The sequence below is a fragment of the Halichoerus grypus genome, chromosome 4 (genome assembly GCF_964656455.1).
Source record: "Halichoerus grypus chromosome 4, mHalGry1.hap1.1, whole genome shotgun sequence".
NCBI lineage: Eukaryota > Metazoa > Chordata > Mammalia > Carnivora > Phocidae > Halichoerus > Halichoerus grypus.
This window is the reverse complement of record NC_135715.1, coordinates 127,184,970-127,200,409: the sequence shown is the minus strand read 5'-3', so window position 1 is coordinate 127,200,409 and position 15,440 is coordinate 127,184,970.

The following is a 15,440-nucleotide window of genomic DNA, read 5'->3' as shown; positions in this document are numbered from 1 at the left end:
AAGCCTGTTAAATGTGTTCAAAAGCTGTGTGATTTGGTAGGTAAGGCCCTAGATTAGAAGTCATAAGACCTAGGGTGCCTGGGTGGCTCAGTTGGTTAAGCAACTGCCTTCAGCTCAGGTCATGATCCTGGAGTCCCAGGATCAAGTCCCGCATCAGGCTCCCTGCTTGGCAGGGAATCTGATTCTCCCTCTGACCCTCCCCCCTCTCAAGCTCTCTCTCTCATTCTCTCTCTCAAATAAATAAATAAAAATCTTTAAAAAAAAAAAAAGAAGTCATAAGACCTATACTCTGTTCTGTATTTTACCACCGACTAGCTGTGTGACCTTGGGTAAGTAATTTACATTTGATGAAAACTAGATCAGAAAATGGTTGAAATATGGAATATCAGGATTCAGTAGGCTGCATCAATAAATAGTCTGAATCAGTGACAAACATCTCATGCAGTATATTGGTAATAAATACAGGAGAGAAAAGATTATTTAGGGCACATTCATTTTATGCTGGCAAAGTGGACTAAGAATTACAAACTGGAACTTATTTCATTCATTTTTAGAGTTCCCGTGTGACCAGGGGAATGATACTGTTATTTCTATATCCCTGCTATAGAGTTTTCATATCGATATAAAAACAGTAAATGATAATTTCCTTGGGGGCTATTTATAACATTGCACCTCTAGTTGAAGCCTCCAAAGAGTCACATAAAATAGGTACTATTAGCCCTATTTTACAGATGAAGAAACTGCAGCTCAAAGTTTAAGTAACTTTGTGAGTAGCTATCGTGGGACTTGAACCCAACTCTGTGATTTTAAACTCTGAATGTTTAAGCAAGTTTTGGGATGGAGTTCCATTTCCACAGAGCCCAGCAACACAAACTGAGTCTGCTTCTGTTCCATCTCTCTCTGGCTGCATGACTTTAGTCCTATTCATCAATCTCTTTTTCTTTTGCCTACTTAACATGTTTGTCAAATCCCATAAGGGAGAGCAAGGCTTAACTTGGATCACATCAGAAACTGTTCAGCCTACTGATGCTATCAGGCCAATACTGAGGAGCTGTCCTTAAAAACAAATACAGCTTTCCACTTAATTTGTTGAGATTAAGCACAACATTTAAAATCTCTGTGCCTAGCTGTGAAAATCTGGGTATATCAACAGAGATATTCTTGCCACCTCTCAATGACATATATTGTGAGCAACGCTCCTCTCAAACATATGTGTACTTACAGATCACACCCAAGTACTCTTGTGCACAATTAAGGTAAAGCGTGGTGGCCTGAGGCAACACTGTTTTGGGACCCACAGCCATGTCTTTAGAAGATTCTTTGCTCCTTCGGCGGCAATCCTTCTCCTGTGAGGGATGAAAGTCAGTTAATAGTAAGGGGAAAGAGGGGGGCCCCAAGAACTTTTAGCACCGGTTCCTCATTGCTAGATCAGGCTGAAGAAGGAACAGATGAAGTCAAGACTTAGAGAGGAGATTCCCAGAGAGCAAAGACAAGGGAAGACAGTGTGCAAATCTAAGAAGAAGCAACTGTACTGGCAAGGAGAGATTTCTGCGAGTATGTATGCATAGTGAAAGAAAAAGAAAAGCAAAATATAATTTTTCTCCTCTTATACCAGCTTTCTTTCTGATATTTTAGTTACCTACATTTTGATACAAGCATCCCAGCTAGCTTCCTTATGGGCCTATCTTAAGTACTTCTGAGTTATTTCCAGCTACTAACGCCTGTCCTGTGTGAATAAGCAAGGGCCCCCCCACCCAGCTGGTCTCGACACCAAAGATCACTTTGCAGAATCTGTCAACAGTAATCAAGTAATCAAGGGATTTTCTTCCCCCCCCAAGGTATTTATTCCCCCCCCCCCCCCCCCCCCCCGCCCCACCGCTACAAGGGTCTCGCCATTCCAGTTTTATCTTAAGTGAGGTGAGGACTGTGCCGCCAGCCTCTGGGTTAACCATTTACAGATTTTTTTTTTTTCACAGAGATTTTGCATGGTCATGTAATTAAGACAATTCTAATTTTTCCTTTAATATCTGCCTCCACATCCACATTATAAGCCCCTTTAAGCCAGTCTGTCTTCCTATACCACTGTATTCCCAGTGCCCAGCATGGTACCTTGAGCCCTTCGGAACACAAGAACTATAAACAATCTTTTTAAGGTGAGCAAGGCAGAGAAATAATACTAAAGGATCCCGTAGTAAATTCCAGTAGTAAAAAGAAAGAGAAAGAGAAAGCTCTATGAAGATGTACTAGAAATGTGAGCTCTGGGGTTTTTAGGAAGAGATCAGTGATAGAGAAAACTCTGGCTGTGGGTGACACAGATCTAGGCCCCCTGTCTGGTAACCATAGCGAATCTTACTGCAAATATGTGAATATTGAGGACTGAGCTCTACATAGTAGGAAGATGTTAAAACTGGTTTAGACATAAAAAAAATTAACAAAGAAGACGAAAACTGTAAAAATATATGATGGAACTTAAATTTCTTATTTTCTGTTTTTAATATAAATGACTAACCATTAAAGCCTAGAAAGCATACAGCAACAAACCTGGTACTGTGTCATTACTTTGGAAGTGCTATTTTTTTAATGCAAAACATAATTTTATATAGTCTGTTTCCCATGTTGCATAATTACCTAATGATACCTAGAAAGAAAAGTAAAATTAGAGAGAAAAACGAAAGAGAAAGTTAAGGATAAATCTGAATCCATGATTTCCAATTAAACTGCAAACTATCTGACTATAACTCAATAGTATCTACTGATCTATACTATGGGGGTAGTTTCTCAAACTACATCCTATTTGGGAAAAGTCTGCCAGGAGTTAATCTATAATTCTGTGCTAGTTCTGTTCTCTACCAGTATCATAAAGTTCCAGGGTACTTGGAGTTCCCTGAATCAAAGGCACTGTACAAGTAGAAAGTGGTGCATGTATTATTAACCTTTCTGCGCTTGTTTCCTCATCTGTAATATGGGGTTAATGATATTTCTGTACCTCACAAGAATGTTGTGCGAATTAATGTTTGTAAAGCCCTTTAAGATCCACGGATGAAAGATGCCATAAAAGTCCAAAGGTGATAATATTATAGTTATTGAAATTGGAAACACCAATAATGTTGGGAACTGAATATATATTTGGTTGCAAGGCACCCGTGTATTATGAATTCACAGGCACTTACAGAACCTTACCATTTCAAAATTAATGTTTTGATACATATAGAATAAATTCTGAAGAGATATTACATGTATGTTATAAGCCAAATGAACGTGATTTGTTCGTAAGTGGCAAAAACACAGTATCAGAGTCCACATTTTTTCCGTTTCTATATAGATAAAAGTACTGCAGTAGAATACACTGGATCTATACTTGAAATTATGCAATGTTAGGAGAATGCAATGTCTGTTTAGAATGAAGCAGTAAATGGCACACTACAAATGCAAACATGATTTAATGAAATCATCTGTACCTCTCTATTTTAATACTGCTGTATTTTTCCACTTACACTTTGAATCTACTTAGTTTATAAATATTTAAGCAAAAAAACACCTAATAGCAATCTTCTTGAAAATGAAAAATACAAATTATCATTTGTCACCTGTTTGTCTGAACTAATTCTAATGTGGGCTTTAAATATTTTTCTAAATGTTTAAAAAGGCATTTTACTAAATCACATATAATACATATAAAGGCATTTTACTAAATCACATATAATACAAAAAAGGAGGAGAAAATAAGTTATGATATATGATATATGGTAGCTATAGTTTTAAAATATTCAAGTCTTTTATATATATATATATATATATATAGTCAACTATATATATATATATATATATATATATATATATATATTTATCCAGCCATTCATCCACTCACTTAACACTTGACTCATTCTTAATAATAGTGTTTACTTTTGCCATACACAATAGAATTCAAAAATTCAAGTTGTAGAATACATGTGAGCATGAATGTGAATGTATATTTTTCAAAGATTTTATTTATTTATTTGAAAGAGAGAGAGAGCATGAGCAAGGGGGGGAGGGGCAGAGGGAGAAGGAAAAGCAGACTCCCCGCTGAACAGGGAGCCCAATGTGGGGCTTGATGCAGGGCTTGATCCCAGGACTCCAAAGTCATGACCTGAGCCAAAGGCAGACACTTAACTGACTGAGCCACCCAGGCACCCCTGAATGTTTGTTTATATTTAGAGAAGACAGGCTGGAAACATGACACCATTCCATTACCAAACTTCAGAAAAACTCCCTCTAGGAAGTGGTTTGGGATTAGGGGAAGTGCAAAAGAGCTTTCGTGTTTTACACAAATTATACTGATTAATTTTGTTACAAAAAACATGTATAACTTTTTAATTTTTAAAAGCCATATTCACAGAATTAAAAATAGGTTTGAAAGACTAAAAAATAAAAGTGAAGATTGATGAGATAAAACTAAAGAATTATAGTTGGAATATAAGTAATACACTAAATTTATTGTCAAACAGACTGAAAAGGAAGGACAAACAGGTAAACGGGGGAGTCATTATCCTTGATCATAATTTAGGAGAATTAACACACACTTTGTCTTTTAATCCATTGAAGCATGATTTTCAACTAAGTAGAAAAAAGGTTGACTTCAAATGATAGTGGCAAACCAGTCAAGGAAAAACAACAGAGTTCACAATTAAGTCAAGGAGTCAAGCAAATGTTATATTTAGAAAGTCAAGAGCTTTGTTTTGGCTGTTTTAGAGGTTTTCTCCAATTTATGGGAGGTTCAAGGTTACCAAGCTCAACATCCAGAGCTCAAAGTCATTCCAGAGTTTATTCAATATTAGAGTTCAAAGATTTAAATGTGTATTACAATAAAAAAAATGTGAAACCTGGGACTACTGACTTTTTAAGTAAATTATAGTAAAAGGTCACATGGGCCAGCATACCTCTAGACAGCTAATAAGCAGAAAAAGCTATATTTAGAAGTTTAAAACCAGGGAACACTAAAACATGTTTAAGGTCTTATCAAAATTTACAAGTTCTTATATGCATATTTATAAATAAGACATCTCCTAGAAAATCTGAATAATAGGTAAATAGAATTGAGATATTATGTGATCTGAATTCCGTTTCATCTACTCTAATAATCATTATATGATTTTTTGTTTCACCTTTCTACTCTTGACTTTTGGCTTCATTGTATCATTTTGTTTTTATTTGTTTATTATTATTATTATTTTTTTACCTACAAACTCCTTGGTTAATATCTGGAAAGACTGTGGTGCTCAAATAGATAAAAATACAATAGAAATGCAAGAAGCCAGTGATATTTTATTTAACCTTTTTATTTTGATTAGTTACACAGACATATTGACCTCTTAATTTCCTTGGAATCTTCCAGAATTTCTTGTAGATAGGTAAATAACATTATGCGTCACTATCATTACTGATTTCCAGCAGAATGTGTTAGACTGTAATGAAGAGATCAATTCCCGGCAGAGTTTTTAGTAAATATGAATGGCCAACAAACATTAATGAGTTAATGAATTGCTTAAGTAGGTATTATGCTCACAATGAAATTAATTCATTGGCTTACTCACATGAAGCAAGTTATAGAAAAATGTTAACTCCTTTGAGGTCAATAGCTTCCACTCAAGTTACCCTCCTTTTCCCTTTTTTTCATTAACAAATTTAAGTTTTCTCATGTAGAAAAACTACATGATTAGTCCATCATCTACTGAAATTCTCTCTCCAAGAACATGAAAAATGCAGTAAATACCAAAACACAGATCTTTTTCATTATTCCTTTTCTATCACCTTCACTAATTCCTCTTTCTCCATCAATCCCTGGTCTGGTTATTCCTAAGGTTCTAGCCATAATCTTCCTCTCATTCTATATTTGCTTCTAGCTTCTATGATTTCCTCCAGACTCCCCGGTTGATATTTCCAATCTCAAATATTCAATGACATGAAATCCTTAATCATATTCATTTGTTCATTCATTCACTCACTTATTCATTCAAAAATTATTTTTGACTCCAACCTTGCCCCATTTGTCTCAATAAGGCAGCCAAGTAATCCTGCAATTCAAATCATGTCAGTTCCTGCTCAAAACCCTCTTATATCCCATTTCACTTAGAGTCTTAACAGGAGTCTATAAGAACTTAGGATATCCTTTTCCCTGCTAAATCCCTGATTTCATCTAATATTACTTCTCCTTATTCATTCTGCTCAGCCACCTTGATGTACAAACACAAGGTACACTCTTGCAAGAACTTTTACACTGCAGTCTCTTCTTGGAACACTCATCCACATGGCTTAGTCCTTCACCTTCTCGAAGCTTTGGTTTAAATGGTACCTTCTCAGTATGACTTCACCAGTTCATTGCATTTAAAAATAAAATTCTTCAACTTAAGTACTTCCCATCCCCTTCTGTGCTTTCCTGTCTTCGTTGCAGCAAACACCTCTAACATGGAGGTTGGCAAACAATGGCCTGTGGGCCAAATCCAGTCTGACACTTGTTTTTGTAAGATTTTATTACGACAGCCTAGTCCATTCTATTATGTATTGTCTATGGTTTGTTCTGTATTACAATCAAAGAGTTGAGTAGTTACAACAAAGACCACCTGGCTCACAGAGCTTACAATCTACATTATCTGCCTCTGTACAGAAAAAGTTGGCCAGCCCCTGTTCTAATGTATCAAAGAGCAGGCAAGGATCTTTTTTTGTTGGTTTTTTGCTCATATCTGCAGTGCCTAAAAGAGTGCTCAGCACACAGTAGACACTGAAAAAACATTTATAAACAAATGAATCTCCTAATATGTGCCAAATACAGAGTAAGGCTCTGAGCATGCACTGTCCATGCAATCCTACTACATTTTCCTGTTCAACTTTTTTTCTCCCTAATAACACAAACTCAGAAACAATGAAAACTATTTCACATCTCCTCACTCCTAAAACCTCAAACATCCCTTTCATTTTTACTTTCAACCAATGACATCGCTTAATATTTACTTGAGCAAATCAGAGCAGTGAGAGCACAGCCACATCATATCCCAAGAACTATATATGCCAACCTATTTGTATTTGTCCCCATATATTTGTCCTCCTTCATGTTAAGTCGATGACTAGGTCCATATCCCTCAACAGTTAAACCTCCTTGCCTCTCCCCTGAACAGCAAAACTCATCATCAAAGTATTTTATACTTGCTGTCACCACTTAATCACTTCTCATTCTTAACTCACTATAATAAGACTTTCATCCCAACCACTCCAATGAAGATCCGCTTATCAAAGTTACCCACAATATCTATTTTGCCAAAGCCAATGATCAGTTATCAGTCCTCATGCTACTTGACCTCTAAGCATTTCATCATTGCTTCCTTCTTAAAACATTTTCTTCTCTTTCTATCCAGGACACCACATTCTTCTATTTTTTTTTTTTTTTCCTATTTCATAAGCTATTACTCCTCAGTCTCTTTTGCCGTTCCTTCCTTCTCTTCCTGATCTCCAAATGCTCTGAGCATCATCCCTCTTCTTTTCTTTTTACTCCTTAGGATTATCATCCATTACTACAAAGTTAAATAATATCATCATGCTTTTATCAATCTGGACTCTAGCAGAAAATAGATGGCACATTCTACATTGGTAATCTGAGGAGGATTTAAGTAAGGAACTATTTACTTACCAGGTGTGAGCAGGATGCAGAATATCATAAGGGATAATACAGTACTCTGGAATAAAAAACACCAGAACTCTGTTTTATAATGGTGTGCTGGACCAACCTTATAGGTGCTTATGAGAACAGACTATTATATTTTTGGCAATTTGCAAGTCAGTTGTCAAATGCAGCCATTATAAAAATTAAACTATATAAACTCACAATTAAATAAATATTAAAAGTAAAAGTAATAAATATTGAAATCCATCATTTCTCAATTATTTTCCTACAATTTTCTATTACATGTTTCCAGAAATTTATGTCTATTATAGCTGTATGACAGAACTAATATACAGTAGGATACTTCAGATCTCTTCTCAACTTTACATTCAATGATAACACATTGGTAGCTTAAAATCACCCATGGATGGAGAACTTATACCACAGAAATTAGCATAGACTTGACAAAGTGATGGAGAAAGTGCAGAAAATACTTAAAAGTGTTTCATGTCTGTGAGCATTACATTGTAAATAATACTTTTAAAACTTGGTAATATATTCTTCAAGTAGTCAAAAACTATTATCTGATTTAGTTAAGAAGTCATTCACATCATTTACAGACTCCCAAATCTGTTTCTTTTGTTTCACTTTCATTGTAAGCATTAACATAAATGAAAGTATCAACCCAAATTCATGTTGGATCTACACTTGCTTGTCAATCTTAAGAGTTTGGCAAAAATCAATGATAGCATTCTGTAAAAATCAATTGGCTACAAGAAATTTATTGTACTGCCTATTTTTTTATTTGTAAATTGTGTTCTATGACTCCTGTATAGTAGAAAAATTTATAACAAACTTACGTACTTATCAATCTTTCTGTTCGTCTATCTACACATATTGTTTTTAGAGACCCAGCTGTTAAGTATCTTCTGGCATTCCACTGTTCTGTAACCTTCCTGAGGCCTGAGGCAGCAAGAAGAGTAAGTGTTCAAAGGGAACTAAATAGAAAAAAAAAAAGAAAAGAAGTGTTCAGAGAGGGCCATCTAATAGGAGCGATAACTTTTGGTAGAGAGATGCAGAAAAGTCTTTGGTGAGGGGTTGGAAGTAAGAGAGATAGGAAAATAAATCCTTTAACCTCATTCCCCTCTCTCCCTTCCATCTCTCACCAAGGTTCCTCATTTGGGCTGAACTCAAGTATAAGCCAAAGGGTATGAGGGCTTGTTATGTCGTCTATACAGCTTAGCTTCCTAGAGCACAGAATGCTACAGAAAATGGCAGAGAGTGGAGCTGGAGGAGCAGAGGGCAGTTATTCAGGACCTTCCACCCCGTCTACATCTCAACATACATAATTGTGCTTAAACAGGGGCAAAACTTGTGGCCCTGAGACAGCAGTAAAATGTAGTGGGCTAGATAATGGTCCCCGAAGGCAGCAGGCCCTAATTCCTAGAAACTGTAAATGTTACCTTATTTAGAAAAAGAGTCTTTGCAGATGTGGTTAAGAATCTTATCCTGGATTATCTGGGTGAACCCCAAATGCCATCACAGGTGTCCTTATAAGAGAGAGGGGCAGAGGGAAATTTAATACACACACAGTGGAGAAAGTGATGTGAAGACAAAAGCAGAGGTTGGTGTGATGCAGCCACAAGCCCAGGAATGATGGGAGTGACAGGGGCTGGAAGAGGCAAGGAAAAGATTCTACTCTAGAGCCTCTGAAGAAAATACAGCCTTGTCAACACCTTGATTTTGGCCCAGTGTTATTTATTTTGGTCTTCTAGACTCTAGAACTGTGAGAGAATAAATTTCTGTTGTTTTAAGCCACCCAGTTTATGGTAATTTGTTACGGCAGCCACAGGAAATGAATACAACACACAAAGTCCCATCAGATGCCATGTTAGCAACAGGCTCATATCAGTTTGGTCATATCCCCCCCTGAAATCTAAGACATTAGCCATCATGAGTGCTACTCATATAAAGTAGTAAGGGGGTATGGGATATATTTAGGTCAGATAAAATAGTTGTTATATACTCACTTTTGTAGCTACATCTGAGGCCTAGGTTGGAACATGTCGTAAGGAACTTTCCATGGGATCACAGGTGTGAACTGAGGAAAAGGTGGCAAAGCAAGTCAAGCCCGTACAACAGGAATCTGAGCCATCTGCTTCTGCAGTTTATCTCTTCTAGACATACAAGGTATTATTTATGGCATTTCCATTTTATAATAGAATTGTTCTGCATATTTTCAATTTTATGGTCCTATGTATTAGATAACGCCAATTAAAGATGGGCAATTGGGTTGCATAGTACTTTGGTATCTGTGGTAAGGAATTCAGTTTCTACCAGGTCCAAGAGCAAGTGAATGATTGTGAATCTCTTCGGAGATTAGTTTGTTAGCAGAAGAGGGCATGGCCTTACTCCAAAATTCTATGGTCTACACTATTTCTCCTATTGGAAATTGCCAGAGGTTCCATATTGAAGGTAAATGACCTTGTTATTCAGTCCATGAAGTTTAGCCTCCTGGGGCACAGAACAAAGTAGACAATGGAGTGGATGTGTCAGTCGGCCACAGACACTTCTAATGCCATTGGGTTTGTTAGGCCATAATGCCAAGCCGTAGAGCTGTTTCTGGATATAGGGCCCACTTAAATCTTGCAACTTTAAGGTTACCCACTAAATACATGACAGTAGCACACCCAGATGTTTCCTCCAAAAATCCAAAAATGCCCACCAGGCACTGTGTTCCTCTCACTGTGAAGGGCAGTACAGCAAATCAGCTCCATTTTAAAAAGGATCTCCTGACATGACCCAGACCACTAGGCTGGTCTGACACACGTTGCTTACTTTCTTTTGTCTTTTTCATTTTTGTTTTCTGGAGAATGTGGGCAGTGATCATGTGTCACTTACATTTAAGGTATCTTCTCACTCAACAATGATCATATTATTCTGTGAAATAACAAAGCAGCCAAGTTCCCTCTTGACTATATTGTGACAGAGAGATGAGCTGACATAGATTAGACCAAGAGAGTAAAGGCATATTGACATCCCTGCCTTGTGAAGGAAACTGCTTTTGTTTACATTTACTAATAGAGGAAAGGGAAAAATGCATTTGTTAAGTCACAGGTGTCAGGGGCCATACTTATTTCTTACAGTGAAGCTACTACATTGGGAACATCAGATATGATTGGCATCATCACTTAATTAAGCTTCTGATAATTTATCCTCATTCTCAAAGACCTATCTGACTTTTGCATCAGCCACCAAGCAAGAGAGTAAAATGGGGCTATTGTCAGATTCACCATCTATGTAATTGTTCAAGTTTCTGGGGTGGCACATCCCCTTTTTGATGAAGCATTGCTTTTGTTTTATTTTGGAAAAGGAAGACAGTTCCAGGGGCTTCAACTTTGTCCTTATTCTGCAATAGAACTTATTCCTACCAGCAAACTCTATCATGAAGTTTTCCTATTTTTACTATGTATTTTTGGCCTATAGGGGGAAAAAAGAGCATCTGAAGTCCCTCTGGACACTTTCTGAAATGGACTTGGGCCATCTGATAACAGAGAATTTATTATCACATCTTCATAAATCCCAACTCTGACCAGTGGACCTTGATGGTATTTCAAGTCTCCAGGCATTAGAATTATTTAAGAGGAAGTATGTAATAACTGCTAAAGTCTATCTGCTTCCTTCTCCAATGCAGTGGTTCTCAAGTGTGATCCCTAAACCAGCAGCATCAACATCACTTGGGAACTTGTTAGAAATATAAATTCTGGTCTCTCTACCCCAAAGTTATTAAAAGGTAGGACCTAGAAGTCTATGTTTTAAAAGCCCTCCAAGTGGGACACCTGGATGGCTCAGTCGGTTAAGCATCTGCCTTCGGCTCAGGTCATGATCCCAGGGTCCTGGGATCAAGTCCCACATCAGGCTCCTTGCTCAGCGAGGAGCCTGCTTCTCCCTCTGCCTGCTGCTCCCCCTGCTTGTGCACACTGCTCTCTCTCTGACAAATAAATAAATAAAATCTTTAAGAAAAAAAATAAAATAAAAGCCCTCCAAGTGATTCTGATGCATACTTAAGTTTAAGAACCACTGCTCCAGGCACAATCATCATTAAATAGCTGCAGGTACCTCTAAGGCAGATGTGGAGGAAGAATCATGCTACAGACCTGTGACCCTATTGCCAGGTCATTCCTTACAAGGTCTGACCACCTCCTCAAATAAAGGTTTCCAAGTCTGTAAAGGTAAAAAGAAGTAAATCCCCATTATTTTAATTCAAGTTAATTTTATGTTCACCAGGCCTAGAATTTTTCTCCCTATATATACCAAGTAGCTCCTTAGTTGGATACCCTTTTATTTTGCATCTAAGAACTCCATGATCAATTAGCTGCTGCTAAAGATCCCTGAAGGTCAAAACATTCTGATTATTACTCTATCTCTGTGGCTTATTTTGGTAATTGTGTCTACTTTGTCTATAATAAATAAGCCCTCCTACTTGGCCTCTAATTCTCTGGTTTCCTATTATTTCTACTGCCATCACAAAATGCAATTCCATGGTTCCATGTCCTACCATAAACTCTGGCATAGAGAAAACAACCACCAAAGAGCATTACTTCAGTTTTCAAGGATACTGGTACCCCTCCTTATCAATGAATTCCTTAAGGTCTTGATAAGGAGTATGTTCTCAGGGCCCTCTTGGGTAATTCAAATAAAGATTGGCTGATCTGGTTACACATAATAAACCCATTCCAGTATTCCCATTTTCCCAAGACTTGATTCCTTCCCCTATATTGTACCAGAGAAGTTATGTCATTCAACCTTACTGAATATAGGCCACAGTTGATTGATTCCAGGCTTTAAACAGCCAGCATAACAGACTATCAACACCACTCCTAGGTGATCAACAACACATTAAATCCCAAATCCTGAGTGAATAAATAAATTCTTGTCAACCTAATCCAGCTTTATATTTTTTCATCCTTTGTCCAACACCCATGTAATTCACTCCCGTATATACTCTCCAGACTCCTGCCAACAGAAATCAATGAGATCCTATAAGTCTTTCATTGTTAGGATATTTCTTTCTCAAAGACCAAGTCTTCCACTTCACCTTCTGGCTACATTAGAGTCTAATGCTCATTATCAATCTGGAGGCATTTGGGAGAGTTAGAAGTTGGTCCTAGGAAGAATAAGCATCAGCTTATGAAACTGCTACTCTAGAGTCAGTCACTAAAAGGCTGGTTCCCTCAAATACTGGAGGAGAGGCTGCCCCTGCTGGAAAGAGATATAGGAATTCAAAGTTCCCAGCTCTGCTTTCTGTCTGCCCAAATATCCCTAACCTAACATATGAGATCCTTCTTTTCCCACCAGTTCCTTTACCTCAGTATAAAAGACTTGATGGGTGTAATTGGTAGTCAAATCTGTTATACTCAAGGAATGGGCTTGATCCCCAGCAATATTTTATCAACTTCAGAAGATGAGGGGATCCTTCAAAGCTGCTAGAGACTTGATTTTTCTATACATGATCTCAGTTGGATATTCAATTTCTCCTTTTCCTTTTGTATACTACCTTACAGCTATCAAAAGAAAACAGTTGATGTCACCATCTTTATAATTACCACTGTTGCCATAGTGATAAGTGCTACAACCACCTCACTGCACAACACCTTGACCCCTCTACTGGTGATAATTTAAGTAATCATAATGCCACTGAATGCCATGGATATCCATGCCCCATTCCCTACCCCTCAACCCCCAGCAAGAGAGTTATCAATGCACTATTCAAATATGTAAAACATAATCCCAGAATTCCATTTGAGAGTCAGTTCCTAGAGCCACTTCTAGTAATAATTACTATATTAGTCTTAATAGACCATAGGGAAGGAGCCTGGGGATTAGTGTATTATTTTCTGTCCCAGCAGGAAACAGATGGCATACTAAAAGTAGGATAATCAGATGAGGGTTTAATGAAGAGACTTTCACAGAGGTGTGAGCAGGGTGTGAGGAAACCATAAAGGATAATGTAATACACTAGGATAAGTAACAGCAGGGGGTCTGTTAACACCCCTAGGACTAAAAGGGGTGTAGACTAAAGAAGAAGAAGGAGAGAAAAAGCTGGGTAAAGGACACTTGACAAGAACTATGGCATTTGGTTGAGGGAGTCAGGCAGCCCATTTTAATACCTTAGAGAAGGAGCCAAGGTAACAAATACTTCCAACTTCTTCCCCCTTCTTCTCCATTCTGAAGGTTTCCCATTGGAAGGAAACTCATCAGAAGCCAGAGGGCAAGAGAATCCATTGTTACCTCCCATGACTAGATCAGAGGGAACTAGATCAAAGGGAACAGAAAGTATCCAGCACAATATTGATTATTTCCAACTCAATATCTCCAGCCCTAATCTCTCTAATAGAGATTAGGATCAGACTTTTATACCCAACTATCTGCTCAACATAGTCCCTCGAATATCTACCAAATATCTCAAATTAACATATTCAAAATGGAAATCATTGTTTTGTCCTCCTACTCTTACCTATGCCTCTCCCTCTCCTGTCTTCCCCATCTCAATAAATGTTACGTTTTCCCATTATTCAGTTCTAAAATCTAAAAATCATTTTTTATTTCTTTCCTCACACCAAACCCACCACGAAATCTTGTCACTTTTCAGTCTAAAATATATCCCAGGGGCACCTGGGTGGCTCAGTCAGTTAAGCGTCTGCCTTTGGCTCAGGTCATGATCCCAGGGTCCTGGGATCGAGTCCCGCATTGGGCTCCCTGCTCAGCGGGGAGCCTGCTTCTCCCTCTGCTTCTGCCTCTCTCTGTCTCTCATTAATAAATACATAAAATCTTAAAAAAATAAATAAAAATAAAATATATACCAAATCAGAACACTTCCTATTACCTCAACCACTACAATTCTATTTCAAATAATGATTATCATTCACCTAGACTATTATAGTAACCTCTCAACTTGACTCTATAGTTCTGCTCTTACCCTCCTATGCTCTATTATCCAAATAGGTACCAGAATGATCTTTTGAAAATGTAAATCAGATCATTATTACTATTTTGCTCAAAAGCATGCCATTAAATTTAAGAGTAAAACTCCAAACTCCTTATCATGGCTGAATGCCCTGTATCAGCTGACTCCTGTATACCTCTCTATACTCACTTCCTAACACTGGCCTTCTTATTGTTCTTAGAAAATGCTAACTTTATTACCATATTAGGGTCTTTGTATTTACTCTTCCTGCATCTTAGAATGTTTAATCTCCAGATCTTCAACCGATTCTCTTGTATCAACTTTATTACATTATGTCATCATGTCATCTCATATTATATCCTCAGAGGGTCTTCTCTAACCATCATATCTTAAGTAGTACACACTCCTAACCTTCTCTATCTACTTATTTTGCTGTTTTTTCATTATCTGAGATTATACTCCTTATTGTTTCATTTATTCTCTGTCTCCCTGACATATTAAGTTCTAGAAATGTATGTAATGTGTCTATCTTGTTCATTCTCTATCTTCAGTGCCTGGAACAGTGTCCAGTTCATAGCAAGTACTCAATAAATACAGTCAAACACATAATGACACTACACAGGTTTAAAAAGTCCAATCTCATAAAATAAGCACTTACTGCAAGGTTAAGGAAAAGACCAAGATAAGCTTAGGTAGCTTACTGGTAAGAAGCCCTGGGGTACAGGCCCTAATAGTCAATTGCATTATATCTGATTTTATTTTATTGTGAAGAATGTTATTGGGTCTTTCTGTGTATTCTGAATACATGAATAAATAAGTGCATGAATAAATGGAGTATCA